Below are 15105 nucleotides of genomic sequence, written 5' to 3'. Positions count from 1 at the left end.
CTACCAAGGAAGGCTTCCTGCAGGAAGGCCTCCCACCAGCAGAAGCAACTGGGGAGACAAAGGAAGGAATCTGCATCTGTGGAAGGCATTTGTGCCGTTGTATATGTTTAGATGGGAGTATGCACCTGTGCATATGTTTTATCTGTGAGCACATGGATAGGTGTGTGTGTGTGTGTGTGTGTGTGAGTGTGTGTGAGTGTGTGTGTGTGTGTGTGTGTGTGTGTGTGTAATTGTGCATACCTGGGTCTTGTTGTGCATGTAAAATCCTCTGTGTGGACACATACACAGGGTCGTGCATGCGCCCATTCAGCTGGGTTAATGTTTTCCTGTCTGCGTCACCAGAGACCCAGGAGACAGGCAGCTTGCGGCAGGAATGTGCCCTATCTGATCTGGCCAGGGGATGTGGGCCTGAACGGGGTCTTAAGGTGGGCAGGGAGCCCATCTCAGCTCTCCCAGGGCAAGTTACATGCTCGGCCCTCTCCTGCTCAACCTGAGAGGGGAGACAGCCCAGCACCGCTCAGCCTGTCTCCCCACTCACACTGCTCTCCAAGGGAACAGCCTCCCACGTCCCTCCAGACAGGCAAGGCCCTGGCACCAGCCTGCCCCTCCAGGCATAGCTGTCCCCTGAGGACAGACAGGGAGCAGAGACCCCGGGAAATGCTTCCAGTGAAGCCCTCTTCAACAGGAGAGCAGCTTTGAAATAACCCTGTGAGTGAGCAGGAAGATGGGTAGAAGATGGGAGGGACTCCATTGACAGCTTTCCAGGAACAGCGATTGCACCAAAGGTCTGCGTGGGCAGCGCTGAGGCAGCCTGTGGTCTGCCAGCGCCCTCAGGCTCTGAGTTCCACCCAGGGAGTCTTGGTGGAAAGAACAGGGAGATCCAGGGTGAGCTGGGTCTTCGCCATCCCTGAGCCTCTCCCTGTGGCGCTGGAGGGTCCTCCACACCCAAGCTGGCCCCTCAGGGGCAGGCTGGGCTCCAGCTAGCTGGGCTGGGCAGGCCGATACTCTCTCCTCTGCCTCCGGCACAGTCCAAGATCCAGGTGAGTCAGCCCCAGGTGTTCTGGCTCCAGCCCAGTTTGAGGATGCCCCAGAGCACCCCTGAACAAGAGGCAAGGGCAGCTCGGGGCTGGCACTGACCTCCACTGGGGTCAGCCCGTTGCAGGGGCTTTTGTCCTCTTGTCTTCCTCACACTCTGCCTCAGCCACATCCTGCGGCTTCGTTCTGACTTTTGTGGGCCCTTGACTTTTTTTATTTTTGTTTTTTTGTTTTGTTTATCTTTTTTTTTTAATCGGTACCGGGAATCGAATTCACAACCGCCTGCTTGCAAGGCAGGTGCGTATGCCACTGAGCTAAATCCCCAGCCCCTCCTTGACTTTTTTTAAATTGGCGCTTAAAACAATTTAAAATTTGTAATTTAAAATTTGCCATCTTATTTTAGTTAAAAATTTTTAAATTAAAAACATTTCAAAAATTTTAATGACAGTACAAAAAATTAAAGTCTATATCTATTTTACTTAACAAGGAGAACAGTGATTTAAATGTTGCACATAAACTCTTCTTTTTCCTTGCACCTGTGTGAACATGTGTGTGTGTGTGTGTGCGCGCGCGCGTGCACGCGTGTATGTTGTTACTGGAAACTGAATTCAGGGCCTTGAGTGTGGTAGATAAGTGCCCTCCCACTGAGCTACACCCCCACCCTAAATTCCTTCTCACAGAGGAGCTGCTGTGCTCCCATCAGCCACAGAACTCACATTTAAGACTTGCAGGAAGCTGGATGTGGTGGTGCATGTTGTAATCCAATACTCAGGAGGCTGAGGCAGTAAGATCACTGTGAATTGGTGGCCAGCCTGGACTATATACCAAGACTTTTTCTCAAAAACAAAACAAATAAAAACCTGAAGGAGTTTCTCATGGTTCAAAGCACTGTGGTCAGAATGCTAGTCCATAATTATTGACATTAATGATCTGTAGGACTTGAGATGTAGCCTGGCTGTCAGCCTCTCCTGGTGTCCTGAGGGAAACCGGGGTTTGATCTCTGGTAGAGGCTGGCGGGAGGGGTTGTAATAATCTATAATAATCAGTAGATGGAAGACTATGTTTTATCATCTGGAATATCTTTATCTGCATTGGGGACAGTTGTGTCTATAGCTTCTATTTTACATTACCCCAGTCTGCTTCTAGTTCTGCAAACTTCTCTTCTGTGTCTCCAGGTGGGAGACCGTGATATCCAGAGCAGGAGGTTCAGGCTTCAGCCTTAGACCTGCAGTCTTGGGCCCCATTCTTCTCTCTTTGGCTGGACAGGAGATAGTTTGCTGTCTTATGTCTGTAAGCACGTAGTTGGGAAATGGTGAGTACTGTACATTCACACTGTTGGGCCACCAACTTCCAGAGCACTTTCATTTAGCAACAACTCCCCAACCGCTCTCCCCAGTCCCCACAACCACCGTTGTTCCTTTCTCTAAACTGACAGCTCTAGAGCCTCCATGCAGGGGAATCATACAGCACTTGTCATTTGATGTTATTTTTATCTTATTTTTATTTATCTATTTTGTTCTTTTTATTTTTGTCTTTTTGAGACAGGGTCACTTATGCAAGTACAGGCTGGCCTCGAGCTCACTTTGTAGTCCTGGTTGGTCCAACAATCCTCCTGCCTCAGCCTCCTGAATGTTGGGATTACAGGTGTGCTCCACCAGGCCCGGCTCATGCTCTTTATTTTATGGTGGCCTCATCTCATTTAGCATAATGTCTTCAAGGCTCATCTGTGTCAGAATTTCCTTCTTGAACCAGGCTGGATGGTGCACATTTGTAATCCCAGCAGTTGGGAGGCAGAGGCAGGAGGACTGTTGCAAATTTGAGTCCCATCTGAGCAATTTAGCAAAATCCTACCTCAAAATAAAAAAGGGACTGGAGATATACCTTAGTGTGAGGACCACCCAGAGTTTAACACACACACACACACACACACAACCCAGCAGTAACAACAACAATGTTTCTTTTTCTTCTTCTTTCCTTTTTTCCTTCCTTCCTTCCTTCCTTCCTTCCTTTCTTTCTTTCTTTCTTTCTTTTTTTTTTTAGACAAGATTACACTCTGCAATTCAGGTTGGCCTCAAACTCACAGCAATTTTCCTGCCTCAGTCTTCTCAGTGCTGGGACTACAGGCATGTGCCACTTGATCCAGTCTGCCACATTTCTTCTTCAGACTGAATTAAATCCCACCCTTTGATGTGGCTCATTGTATCTATCCATCACATCCACCCACGGATACTTGGGTTGCTTCCCCTTGTTGGCTGTGAACACTGGTGTACAAATGTGCAAATATCTGATAGGTATCCCACCTTCAATCTGTTTCAGTATATATATACCTGGTATTTTTGCTTTCTGAGGCTGTGTCCTCAAAAAATAAAAGATGATAGGCAAATATATTAATGTTATGTATTTAAATTCTTTCCTCAGCTTACAAGTTCATTGTTTTCTTCTTTTTTAAGCAAATAAAAACATTCTGTAACTAGACATGAGGCATGGACCTGGAATCTCAGCTACTTGGAAGGCTGAGGCAAGAAGATCCCAAGTTCAAGGCCAGTCTCAGAAATTTAATGAGACCCTGCCTCAAAAAATAACAAGGCCTGAAGCTCAGTACTCCCTGGGTTCAAGCTCCAGCACTAAAGAAAAAAAAAAGAAAGAAAGAATAAATACAGAAGAAAGTGAGAAGCTGGGCATGGTGGTGCACACCAGTAATCCCAACACTCAGGAGGCTGAGGCGGGAAGATCGAAAGTTGCAAACCAGCCTGGGCTAAATAGTGAACTATTTTGTGGGCCCTCACATAAAAGCATTTTCTTGGGTGCCTGCTGTGTGTGATGGGAAGTTATGAGAAGCTGCAGAAGGGAGCCTCGTGTCTCCTTCTGCCACACAGATGCAGCAGTTTCCCCAATTTCTGTCTCCCACCAACAGCTCCTTCCCCTGCTTGAGACCAATTATCCAGCCTCTTTTTCTTGTATGTCTATCTTTGGCTGCTCCAACCCAACCCACTTAACAGCCTGTACCCGGCACCTTTCTGAGCCCATCTTGAGGCCTGCCATCCCCATCATGCCTCTAGCCGGATCCCGTCCCTCCAGGAGCCCTCAGTCTGCTTCGTACTCTGGTGCTGCTGGCTCTGCCCCTTCTCTACATCCCAAATCTCTCCGTCTCCAGCAGTCTCTTCAGAATCCTCCCTGAGTACAGTCCTCGCCCATTCTCCCCTCACAGTGACACCTCTCCCCCGACAAGCTGCCACATTTCCGCAGGTGCACTGTTCCCTGCACACAATGCAGAGGTCTGGCCTTGCACACTGGAGGTCTCTGGCACACCATGCTGTTTCTGTGCCTTTAATCATCAACTTTTGACATCAGAGTTTCATTTATCCTACTTTTTCCTGCAGTATTTTTAAAACAATTTCCAGTGACTTTGTCATTGCCTTCCCACAGCCTGCAGTCTTCATGGCTACAACATAGGAACATTGTCTTACAGCATCACAATGCCAGACCTAATGCAGTGAGTAACCACGGAATGATAAAGTCACTCCAATAATTTCCAAACATCTCCTTGATTGATTTGTTGGTTTGAATCAGGATCGACATAGCGCGTTGGGTTGGACATTCTCATGAACAAAAACCACCCCGTCCTCCAGCTTTATAAGCTCGTGTCACTGATTTGTGGAGCAAACGTGATCCTACAGGAAGTCCCGCACTGAGATTTGTCTTGTAACACCATTTAAGTTTTTCTTAGAATACACAGGATGTTTACTCTGGTGGTATGGTTTTATTTCAGTTCAACTCTTTTTTGTTGTCCGATGGCGCAGAGTTCTCTGTAGCTGGCACTGTGTGCTGTGTTTCTAATTTACCCATCTGCAGACCTAGAATGTCAAGTCGCCCCACACCTAGTGACACAGACCAGTTAGTGTGTTCAAAGGTGACAGCTGGTCCCTCCATTGCCAAGTTCCTCTCATCTGTCTATTGCCTTCTAGGTCTATCCTTTTTATTACTATTATTTGTCTTTTTGAGACACGGTCTCTCTAGCCTTGAGCTCACTTTGTAACCCAGGCTGGTCTCGAACTTGCAAGGAGCCTCCTGCTTCAGCCTCCCAAGTGTTGTATCCTTTGATTTCTACCTAAATCAATTTTAAAATCTTTCCACAATAAGGTATTTATTATTTTGTAGTTTTTGTTTGATTTCTGCTTTTCTTTTTGAGATGGGATCTCATTATATAGTTCAGGCTGGCCTTAAACTTACTATGGAGCCCAGGCAGGCTTGAACTCATAGCGAACCTCCTGCTTTTGAAGTGCTAGGATTGCAGGCGTTGGCACAATAAAACATTTTAAATGAGAAGCTCAATGCAGCAAAATTTTTCCCACATTTTTGAGTTCATGTTAGTTGTGCAGGCTAATCAGTTTCATTTTGGCAGGTTTATGCATGCATAGAACACAGTGCTTCCTGATACCCACCCTACACCCACCCCTCTTTTTCTCTTCCTCTGTATAATTGTCTTGCTGCTACTTTCTTGTCATCTTTTTTTAGATTCAACATATTAGAGAAGACATGTGCTCTTGTTTTTCTGAGTCCAGCTTATTTTGCTCAGCATGATAATCTCTAGATCCACTCATTTTTTTTTTTGCAAATGACAAAATTTTGTTTGTTTTTATGGCTGAATAATACTCAAATGTGTATACACATCACATTTTCTTTATTCACTCATCTACTGATGGGCACCCAGGCTGATTCTGCATCTTATACTGCAGTAAACTCAGGTATGCATATTCCTCTGATAAGCTGACTTTAATTCCTCCAGGTGTATACCAAGGAGTTGTACAGCTGGATCAAACGCTAATTCTAATTTTAGCTTTTTAAGAAACCTGAATAATTGATTTCCATATTGGTTGCATTAATTTACATTACCACCCACCTCTGCTCTGACCACCCTCAGCTGCTGCCAAGACCAAGCTAGAGGGCCGGGATAGAATATTGCACGCTCATTCCACAGAAGCAAGAGTCAGGCCCAGGCGGTTCCCCTGTCTCCAGCCAGGTACATCCAGTCTCCTGGCCCTTCTATTTCAGCCTCCCGCCCTCTGAACTTGAACCCCCAGTGGTCCGTTGCATCTAGGGACTGGGCTGCCCCAGGCATCATGTAATAGCCAGCTCAATCAAAGGCATCTGGCTCAGGTTCACTGAGCAAAGGGAGATCCAGGCGTGACAGGATCTTGGGGAGGCTACCTACTGAGGCAGCCCTGGCCGGCTGGGCCCATTGTGGGTGGTAGCATCTGATTTCTAAATGATTCCTCCCTCACTAGGAACTCAGCAAATGCGCAATAAATGCACGTTGAGAAAACCAGGTGCCCTCTACCCTGAGTGGAAGAGATAGTTCTTCAAGGAGGCCGACTCTGCCTGTGGGTGGTGTGGGGACGTCCTGGGCATCCCCAGGAACCGGAGGCGCCAAGTCCGTGAGTCCTAGGCAAGCAGAAGGCCAGGGCAGAGAGCCAGGTGCTTCTCACTCGTGTTGCAGCCCGTTTGTTCCCGCACCCCACCCACTACCCAGGCCCCAGTTAGTGTCTTACTAGCTGAAGCAACTGAGCAGAACCCTCAGAGGGGCGCAATTCCCACCCCTGACTCCCACCCACTGGCTTTTACACCTCCAAAAGGTTAGCATCGCGCCCCCTGCTGGCAGTCCATGCTCACGTCTTTGGCCTGAGACCGCTTAGCTGCCCTGGTTCTGGGGGACTCACAGGGTCTGCGCTGTGGGAGAGGCACGGCTCCATGCAGCCCAGCCCACACACCTTCATTGTGGTTTCCAAGTTTTCTTTTCCACTTCACCTATGCTGCTTCCTTTCTTGTTTTGTTGATTTTAGTGCTGTCTCTGTTTGCTGTGACTAAGCCTACAGCCTCAGGATGAAACCTCTGAGTTCAAGGAGTGTGAAACTGGGAGGAAGCAAGCTGGGGTGGGAATGGGACTTGAGAGACAAGGCTGTGAGCTAGCTGGGGCCTCAATTAGGGAGTTTTCACCCTCCTTTTCCCCTCCCCACTACCTTCCACACCCTTGGGGGCCTAGGGGCAGGGATGGGTGGAGAGACTTTCCCAGCCTCCCTACAGGCAGGTCTTGGCTTGTCACGTTGGTAATTTGTTTTGAAGCTCTGCCTCAGAACGAAATTCTTGACATTTTGGGGGGTGAGGAGGAGGCTTGTAGGGCAGGTGCAAGTTCTCTGGAAATTGTTAGCAGCTTGCAGTTCCTAGCTCCTCAGCTGTACGATGCAAGGAAGGCTGCCATTTCTCATGAGCATCCCAGGACCAGGCTTTTTGGACTTTTTAACTGCAGGAGCCTGAAGCCCAGCTGTCTTGTAAAGTAACCTGATGGGGGTGACTGCTGGCTGAGTCACCTCTCCCAGCGGGAAAGCTAAAGGAGCATCTCCATAGTCACTAAGTGACAGCGAGGAGTAGTACAGGCATCTGGGCTCCTGGCCAGAATCTTTGCTCCACTTCAGGCAGAGCTAAGATCGCAGAGCACGATGGGAAGGCAGCACGGGGCCTAGACCCTGGGGTGGGCACCCACACAGCCAGCCGTGTGCTATGCTCACACACACAGAGTAACAAGAGCCACACTACGCAGGCCATGAGTGACCTCAGGCTGAAGTGCTCTCTCCATATTTCTCCAGAGCAAGACTTGGAGCCTTAAAGATGTCCTTCCTGCTGCAGAGAGGATGAAATAAAGCCACGGCTCCATGCCCACCTGCCATTTGCTACCCCTGGCCTGCCTGAATGGCCGTGGAGCGTGTGCAGCTTCTTGGGGTTAGGATGGGGAAGCCACTGAGGATTAAGAAGTCACTACCATCACCATCATCATGGTCTGGCTCTTCCAGCCGGGCCAGAGAAGCCCATCCTGGGAACTAACGACAAGCTATCGTCAGGTGCCCTCCCACCTCTCAGTGCCCTGCTTCCTTGCCTCGTGGCCCACTGGCTGGGAAGCCGCCTCCCTCCTTTGGGGCACCTTGCTCTTGTGCTCTTGAAGTGCTGCCTGCCTCTCACAGCCCCTCTGCTCACACTGTGGGCACCCTTCCCACACCCTGTCAGACCCACAAGAGTGCTGTTGTGCACAGGACTCCCTGTGTGTTTACAGGCACAGACCCAGGTCCCAGAGTCAGGTGTGTCACACAGCATATCTGCCTAGTAGATGAACTGAATGCAGAGATGCTGTGTCCCTATGTACCCCTATCCTTTCCAGAACAAAGGCCACTTGTGGAGAAGGGGTGAGTCACCTAGCAACCTGTGGGACCTGCTGAGCCAGCAAGATAGGAAGCCCTGCTGGGCCTGGCAATGCCCACCTGTAATCCCAGTGCTCAGGAGGCTGAGGCTGGAGGAACCCCTTTGAGCTCAGTACAAGCGTGGGCTACATGGTGAGTTCAAGGCCAGCTTGGACTACAGAGCAAGACAGAACAAAAACAGAACATGGCTGGGGACGTGGCTCAGTACAGAGGCCCTGGGTTCAGTTCCCAGCACTGGGAGGAGAAAATAATGGACTGGGGGTACATCTTGGTAGTACAACACCCTGTCCCAGGAAGAGAAAAACCTAAATATACTGAGTTTGTTTTGTTTTGTTTTTATGAGAAAAGGCCTCTCTATTTAGTCCAGGCTGGCCTTGAACTCACAGTATAGTCCAGGCTGGCTCTGACCTTAGCCATTGTTGTTTTGCTTTGGTTTGGTTTGCTTTCTTTGTTTGTTTTTTGAGAAAGGGCTTCACTATGTAGCACAGGTTGTCCTTGAATTCATAATGTATCCCAGGCTGGTCTTGAACTCATGGAGATCCTCCTGCCTTAGCCTCTTCTGTTAAGATTACAGGTGTGCACCACAATACCCAGCATGTTCTTTATTGTAAATTTTAGAATCAATTGCTCTGTAGAAGGCTTTCTCTGATTTTTTTGTTTTTGTTTTTCATTGGTTAAGTGAAGATCTCACTATGTAGCTCAGGTTGGCTTTGGGCTCACTCAGTAGCCTCAAACTCGTGGCAACCCTCTTGCCTCAGCCATGTACACTGGCTTGCTTTCTTTGATTTTTGCCAACTCTGTATCTGCAGCCAATGTCTGGTTGTAATTCATAAGCTTTGTAAAAAAGAAGACCATGAATAAATGTTTGATTACTATTCAATTCAGAGTCATGTCTTGATTGACTCATGTCATGATTGCTATTTTCATTTACATTAAATAGTAAGACAGAAACAGGAGTTTTCAAGTATTGAAAGAATATATTTTGTGCTAGTCACAATATGATGGCTGTAGACACTTCACACACTGTAAGTTTAATCTGTACACATTGTTAACATTTTTCTTTATTACTTTCCTAAGTCTAGACCAAGGATTCTTTTTTTTAATTGTAATACTGGGGTTGAGACCAAGCCCTTCTCACAAAGCTACAACTCTAGCCCTTTTAAAATTCCTTTTCTTTGAGAGGGTCCTATTAAATTGCCCAGGCAGTGCTCAAACTTGCAAATCCTCCTGTCTCAGCGTCCCAGAGTACTAAAATTACAGGTGTGTCACCATGTCTATCTAGATCACTTTTTTTGTAACAACAATAAATATGAAGGAAAGAAAGGAGTCTGAGGGGAAAAAAAGGCAGCAAATATTTCAGGCTTTGTGAATCATATAGTCTCTATCGTAACTACTGCTCTGCACCAGTGCGGTATGAAGCAGCTGTGGACAGTATATAAGTAAAAAAACAGATTCATGTTGTGATAAAAACGTTTTTGTTTTCTTGAGTCAGGTTATCACTGTGTAGCCCAGGCTGGCCTGGAACTCCCTGAAATTCTCCTACCTCAGCTTCCCGAGAACTGGGGTTTCAGATGTGCTCCACCAGGACCTGCTTGATTAAACCTTTATTACAAACTGGGTGCCGTGCCACGGTCCCACAATCCCAAATACTCGGTAAACTGAGGCAAAAGGGTCATAAATCTAAGCCCAGGCTAGGCATCAAAAAAAGTTCTTAGTTTTGCAGGCTGGATTCGGCCCGCTCCCCCTCCACGCAGTCAGCGAAACAAGTGGTTGATCAGTTTTCTGATGAACAGTGTAATGTCACCTGACAGGAAGGTGGTAAGCAGTGTACCATTATACAGCCTATTTTAAAGACACGGTAGATAGCGATACTTTGAAGTGTACAGATAATAGTAAAATGCAATAATTATGAAGTGATTGTATATTCCCTTTGTTTTTTAAATAATTTAATTATATGTTTACATAGTTTAATTTTTTAATGGTGGCTTTGTGTAACAAGTGGTGTGTGGAATCCCTGAAGACTGGATGCCAGGTGATCCCCTCTCCACCCCACTCTGCCCAAATTTCAGCTGTGAACATGGCAAGGAATTGCAATAAGGGACACTCCCCAGGCTCCGGTGACCAGTCAGATAACACTTGTGTCTTTGGACCCCTTTTGGTGAGCAGAAACTAAGGAATAATTGTTCGCAGAGGAACCAATGAGGTGCAGAGCTGCACCTAACCCTAACCTAACTCAAGCCCAGTGTCCCAGGGTTTCCTTCACAGCTGTGAATTCCCCAAACTCTGGGTGAGGGCCACAGGCTCCCTGCCGTGCCTCCCAGGGCATCCTAGCCTCTTCACTGGCTTTTGACAAGAGGTTTTCTCTCTGACAGAGGGGCCGGATGCTACGGGGTTTCCCTTCCTTCCTCAGAAGCCAGCCAAAGGAAGAGGCTCCTCATTCTCCCTGATACATAGTCACCTGCCCTTCCATCACCTTGCCTGGATCCCTCCTAATCTCATGTCACTACCTTTCCTTCCCAGAAAGGCACCTTGGCTCCCGACCTAGAAGTAACCCCACCTCAAGACTCTTCCACCCTCTAGCTGCAATCCCAGCCCGATGGGAAGCCATAACCCTGCCCAGTCCAGCAAGGATCCCTGCAGTCCCTGAGGGCTGTAACCAAGTACTGTAGGCAGCTGGCCTACTGGAGTCGCCTCTCCCATCCTTGACCTTTGCCTGGGATCCACTCCTGCCTATCCTCCCCATGACACATACACACACACACACACACACACACACACACACACACACACACCACCCTGGGGCCCAGGATCCTCTGTCCACCTGTCCAGACTTACCTCTGTCCTCCTGCCTGACAGACCCAACCCAGCCAGTCCTAGGGACAGTGTATCCAATCCAACTAGAGAAAAGCAGGAAGAGGGGTCCTGAGAGGCAACTTCATCCCCACAGCTAGCGTCCTCCTCAGCCCAGCAAGGACCGGAGGCCCACTTCACCAAACATTCAAGTGTTATGGTGGGCAAAGGAAGGCCCTGGGAACTGGTGGAGCCTGGAGGTGGGTTAGTGACCAGGACAGGACTAAGTCCCAGTCAGGTAGGATCCTATGCAGAGGCCTGCATTCCTGCGCAGGAAGGCCTCCTTCCCACGGCCTGCAGCCAGGAGGAGCAGAGAAGCCACAGGGTGCAGAGAAGCACTGGGTGCAGGGAAGCCAATGGGCCTGGCTCTGGGAAAGGGTGCCCTTGACATAGAGTTTTGGGAACCGGATTCCAGCTCTGGACAGGTGGGAGAGGAGCAGAATCCCTGGTTTCTTACTCGTCTCATACTAAATGGGAGGGGGCAATCCCCCCAAGGGCTGGCAAGAGGGGGTACATCATCAGCATCACAAGCAGGAAAACTATGTGCAAGGCCCTGGGGGGTGGGGTGCGGGTGCAGGTGTGAGTGAGGACCATCAAAAAGTCAGTCTGCTGCTACTTGGCACAGTGGTGGCTGCAGTGATGCCATGCAGTGCTGGTGGTAAAACGCACAGATGGTATAGAAGGCTCTCACCACCGCCTCCTGCCCACCCGCCCACCGCTGTTCCCAGATGCACACTCACCTCACACTCCTGCATGTCAATTCCACACTGTGTTAAATCACAGAATTGTCATAAGATGATTATATCCTTTTTGGGAGAACTCCTGAGTCTTTTTAGGGAACCTTTTTCTGTCCACTTTGGAATTTTGCTTTGTTTTTACAGTAGTGAGGACTGGGGTCTTCACAGTGAAAACATTCCCAGCCCTTTTTATGTTTATTTTAGGCAGAGTTTCACTAAGCTACTCAAGAGAAACTCAAACTGGCTACTCTCCTTCCTCAGTCTCCTAAAATGTTCATTTGATTTGGGTTTTTTTTTTTTTCCTTGTTTTTTGTTTTGTTTTGTAGACAGAGTCGCACTGTGGAGTTCAGACTGGATTTGAACTCACAGTGATCCTCCTGCCTCAATCGCTTGAGTGCTGGGATTATAGGCATGTGCCACCACGCTTGGTTGGTCATGTTTTGAGACAAAGTCTAACAAGTAAACCAGGCTGGCCTGGAATTCATTCTGTAGCCCCAGCTGGCGTCAAACTCTCAAACCCTCCTGCCTCAGCCTCCTGAGTGCTGGGATTGCAGGCATGCAGACCCAACACTTCGGAGCATCATTAGACATTCTGGTGCTGGGAATCAAACCCAGGGTCTCAGGCCTGCTACAGAACTACCCCCCCACACACACACACACACACAAGCACTAAGAAATAGTAACCCCATGGTACTTTATTTATTCGTTACTCATTCAGTCATTCCACAGAATTCATCAGAAGCCCTTCTAAGCACTGGGCGCTAGATGTGCATTAGACAGAAAAACTTAAGGGAAGCTGCCAAGTAAATAATGAGGACAGTAGAAGTAACAAGTGCAGGACCCGTGGGAGTCGGGAGGAGCGCACTGATCAAGCTCTTGGCAAGGAAAAGAGGGAGGAAAGAAGGTGACTGTGACAGCAGTGGTGGGAAGGAGCCAGCCTGGCGGAGGCAGATCAGTGGGTATGGTACCGCACCTCAGCACCTAGGAGGCTGCTGCAGGTTCAAGGCTACCCTGGGCTACAGTGCCCTCCAGGCCAGCTGAACAGATCAAGGCCCCATCTCAACAACAGCAAAGTGGGAGATGGAAAAGGTGGTCTCCCCACTCCCGTTCCCTTCCACAGAAGACACAACTCCTGCAAACGCCCGAGGGAGGTGGCTGACAAATGCCAGCTGTGAAATTCTGGCACAGGGAGGGCGTGCACCATAACTCAGGAGAGGTCAGCCGGGCTGTACCTGCTCTTGGTAAGGTAGGAGTGGAGAGGGGCATCGAGCTCCGGCTGGGGCGTAGCTCAGCGCAGGGCACAGGCCCAGCAAGCAGAAGGGCTCATCCCAGTGCACCAAAACAAAACAAAACAAAACTTCAAAACACGTTGTCGCTCAGAAGGATTTGAGGTGAACAGAGTGGCTAGGGCAGAGGAACTGGTTAGAGGCCACCTTAGTCACAAAGGCGGGAGTCGCTGATGGTTGGAACAAAGGGAGTCACAACAGAGGTAGCAGAAGAGGCTGGGCTGGAGCTCAGTGGACTGTGGGAAAGCAGGAGTGAGAAGCTGGGGTAACTCTCGGGCTTTTGGCTGGGGTAGCGCCCTTCTCTGAGATGGGAGCAAGGGAGGAACAGGCTACTGTGTAATTGGGTCTCATCTCCATGTTTATGACATGATGCTCTCAGATTCATAATGCAGCTTAAATGTGCCTTTGTGCCTGTGTAGAGTTTTTTGGGGTTTTGTAGATCAAGGCAGTTCCCACAACAGGTGTGGTGGTGCACACCTGTAATCCCAGCACTCAGGAAGCTGAGGCAGGAGGTTCTCCCCAAATTTGAACACCTTAAGTCCAAGGCTAGACTGAACTAAGCAACATCTTGTCTAAAAAAGAAAAAAGCAGCTCTCAGCTGGGCACGGTGGTGCACACTTGTGCTCTTGGCCCTCAGGAAGCTGAGGCAGGAGGATTGCCAAGAGTTCAAGGCCAGCCTGCACTATGCGGTAATATCCTGCCTCAAAGAAGAGCGGCAGCTCTTAAACATTCTGTGCGGAGAGGGGTTATCCAAAGTGAAAAGAGGTGAGAGAGGCAGCATAAAAGCACATCTAATGAACTCCATTGTGTTCCACTTCCCCTACCAGCCTTTCATTCAACAACCAAGTCTGGCGCTAGGAAGCAGACAAGAGTCTCGGCCTCACAGGATTTACAGCCTAGTAAATCAAAAAGTAATAGAGGATTATAAAACAGTACCACTTTCACATAAAATTTTATTTTTGCCTCTCTTTTATAAAGAGTTTCATTGCAAATGATGCCCATCAAAGAAAATGTGAAAACATCTAGAAATAAAAGTAAGTTGGCCAGACATGGTGGCACATGCTGGTAATTCCAGCACTTGGGAGGCTGACGCAGGAGGATCACTGCTGCATTCCAAGGCCAGCCTGGGCTACATAGCAAGACCCTGTCTAAAAACGAAACAGATTAGTAACGTGTTCACAATTCAGACAGCATAATGCCTGTTAATACTTTCATCCCTTTTCACCCATTCGACTTTCTAAATATTTTGTTAATATAATTGAAAATAATTCAAATCAGCCTGTTTGTATAATGTCTTTTTCACCTAATGCTAAGATTCTAGAATAGTTATCAACTCTTCAGAAGCATGATTTTAGTAACCAAGAGACAAACCATACATCACTTAATCTATCCTCTGAGTATTTAGTTTTTTTGTTTTTTGAGTATTTAGTTTATTTCCAATTTTTCCCCCAAAAAAATGTTGAGAGAAATTCTTACTATGTAGCCAGGCTGGCTGTGAACTCATGATCCTCCTGCCTCCCAAATGCTAGGATTATAGCCATCCACCTCTACCTCGGGTCTTTCAGCTTTTTAAATGTTATGTTTCATTTTTTTATTCATAAATATCCACTTAACACATTAGTGTTTCAGTATTGGAAACAACATTGCATTGAAGACCTTCGAGGAAAGGCTTTTTCTGTATCTTTAGTTATTTTCTCATGAATAAATCTTCAGAAGTGAAATAAATGGGAGAAAGAATATGAGAAATATTCCCAGGCATGGTGGCATATGCCTGTAATCTCAACTACTCCAGAGGCTGAGGCAGGAGGATCGTGAGGTCAAGGTCAGTCTTAGCTACTTACCAAGACCTTGTTTTTTTGAAAAAAGAAAACAAGTGCTCACTTTGCAGAGAAGATTAGCATGGCTCTGTGTAAGGATGACATGTACACTGGTGAAGCATTCTATATTAAA

General features: G+C 47.8%; 1 long non-coding RNA gene and 1 pseudogene across 1 annotated transcript; both read left to right on the top strand.

Annotated features, from left to right (window-relative positions):
* Positions 1-555: 555 nt before the first annotated feature.
* On the top strand, positions 556-9162 carry LOC101788189 (uncharacterized). The gene is made up of 3 exons (XR_216321.4): positions 556-1040; positions 2211-2347; positions 7677-9162. It is a non-coding gene; the product is annotated as an uncharacterized LOC101788189 (long non-coding RNA).
* A 5843-nt stretch (positions 9163-15005) lies between these two features.
* LOC111757096 (U6 spliceosomal RNA) lies at positions 15006-15105 on the top strand (annotated as a pseudogene).

This window comes from Cavia porcellus, unplaced genomic scaffold, assembly GCF_034190915.1.
Source record: "Cavia porcellus strain 051 isolate PalLab524CR breed Dunkin Hartley unplaced genomic scaffold, mCavPor4.1 scaffold_1, whole genome shotgun sequence".
Classification (NCBI taxonomy): domain Eukaryota; kingdom Metazoa; phylum Chordata; class Mammalia; order Rodentia; family Caviidae; genus Cavia; species Cavia porcellus.
This window is presented reverse-complemented; position numbering and strand designations above follow the sequence as displayed.